Source organism: Oncorhynchus gorbuscha, unplaced genomic scaffold (genome assembly GCF_021184085.1).
Source record: "Oncorhynchus gorbuscha isolate QuinsamMale2020 ecotype Even-year unplaced genomic scaffold, OgorEven_v1.0 Un_scaffold_662, whole genome shotgun sequence".
Lineage (NCBI taxonomy): Eukaryota > Metazoa > Chordata > Actinopteri > Salmoniformes > Salmonidae > Oncorhynchus > Oncorhynchus gorbuscha.
The window spans coordinates 122,954-125,000 of NW_025745758.1; the positions used below are offsets into that span (position 1 = coordinate 122,954).

General features: G+C 48.8%; 1 pseudogene; it reads left to right on the forward strand.

The window, feature by feature from the left end:
• Nucleotides 1-528: 528 nt before the first annotated feature.
• Nucleotides 529-2,047, forward strand: part of LOC124019738 — a 42,523-nt pseudogene continuing 41,004 nt past the window's right edge.

Consider the following 2,047-nt stretch of genomic DNA (forward strand, 5'->3'; position numbering starts at 1 on the left):
TATTTTCGTTTCTTTAATTTTCACCCGACCCACCTGGATACACACGGGAAAATGAAATGGTTGGTTGAACGTTTGGAATGAATCATATCGCGTATGTTGTCTCGACTAGAGGAGCGCATATCAGCACGTTCATGACCCGCGCACGTCAATGAAAAGTAGGGCCCCACATAATGATATTTTCTACTTAATTCGCTGTTGTTGTTTTTTAAATTGTCATTTGTACATTAACTACATTCGCTGCATTTCATTACACGTGTCATTTAATCTGTGCAGCCCTTCGGAGAGCAGAGTACCTGCAATTATGTAGCCATAGTAACAGGTGGCTGTATCCCATCCTCCGCGCTCCTGCGACTCCCTTCACGTGAACGCGCGCCCTTATAATAAACCCTTCTAATACTCCCAGTAGTGTTTTTATTCGTATTTTATTACACTATTATGTCAAATGTATGACGTGAGTTTTGCATTGTAGTCTAAACTGAGTGAATTATCTATTTATTTCCCCCCTTTTTTCCATATATATATTTATAGTTTGGAGCTGGGACATCATGCCAGGACTATGACATTAAAACAGACTATGCTGAAGATGTGTGCTGACCGCTCGCTGAACTGCATTATTTGGCTAACTAATGCTACTGGACCTGTTCCCATAAGCCTAACCATGCATCTGACACGGGCCTAATAATCCGCTGTGGGAATCAAGACCACTCTGGCAGCGGTGAACAATGCATTTGCCACAAAGACGGAGACTCAATCGGAGTCGCATCCTCTTCTTCCTCTCTGGTGTGTTACTGTGCTGCGTCTACACCGTGACGTTCAAGGCCCGGCTGCAGGAGCCACGGGTGGCCCGCCAGGCCGCTGCAGAGGAGGACCCTGGGACAGCACTCCCAGAGGAAGGGGGCGGTGGTGATAGTAGTAGTGTTCTGGAGGTAGACACACGAGAGGTGGTGACCTCTAACCTCTCTAGCCTAACAGAGAGCTATAACGATGACGTCATCACCAGGGCTCCGACTGTGCTGGAGGGGGATGACGTCATCGTGATCACTGTCAACAGGATGGACATTAAGCACTGTATCTACGTAGAGGACCCTGAACCTGAGCCTCCGACTGAACCTCCTCCTAACACCACCACCTCCCGGGTATCCCTGGAGAGGTCCCCACAGGAAGGGAGAGTACCCAGAGGACCTGTTCACAGTGGACCAGAGGAGGCAGGGCTGGGTGACCCTCCACATCCTGGGCATGGTCTACATGTTCGTCTCCCTCGCCATCGTCTGTGACGAGTTCTTCGTCCCGGCGCTCGGCGTCATCACCGTGAAGCTCGACATCTCCGACGACGTCGCCGGGCAACCTTCATGGCTGCAGGAGGCTCCGCCCCGAACTGTTCACCTCTCTGATTGGCGTGTTCATCTCCCATAGCAACGTGGGCATCGGGACCATCGTGGGGTCAGCGGTGTTTAACATCCTGTTTGTCATCGGGATGTGTGCCATCTTCTCCAGGGAGATGCTCCACCTCACCTGGTGGCCCCTGTTCAGAGACGTCTCCTTCTACATCATAGGTAATAATAATATCATTTGACAGATAATAGGTAGAGAATAGTAGGTTTTTCCAGAAATCCCGGTTTGGAGACTCCCGGAATCAGGAGGGAATAAACAGGACATCTGGAATACTCCCATCCCGGATTTCTGGAAAACCTGGGAATTTTGGGGAAAGTACATACTTTAAAAGGTGCTTACCTTGGAGCCAACAGTCGATCCCATTGAAATGGGTTAATTGCATCCTATAGTTTTCCCCTTATAGTGAACTATATAGGTACATACACTCAGAGAAAAAGGTGCTATCTAGAACCAAACAGGGTTCTGCGGCTGTCCCCATAGGAGAAAACTTGTGGGTTCCACGTGGAACCCCTTTCCACAGAGGGTTCTACATGGAACTAAAAAGGGTTCTCCTATTGTGACAGCAGCAGAGCCTTTTTTGCGCTCTGGCCAAAAGTAGTGCACTATATAGGGAATAAGGCTCTGGTCTATAGTAGTACCACTATATAGGGAATAG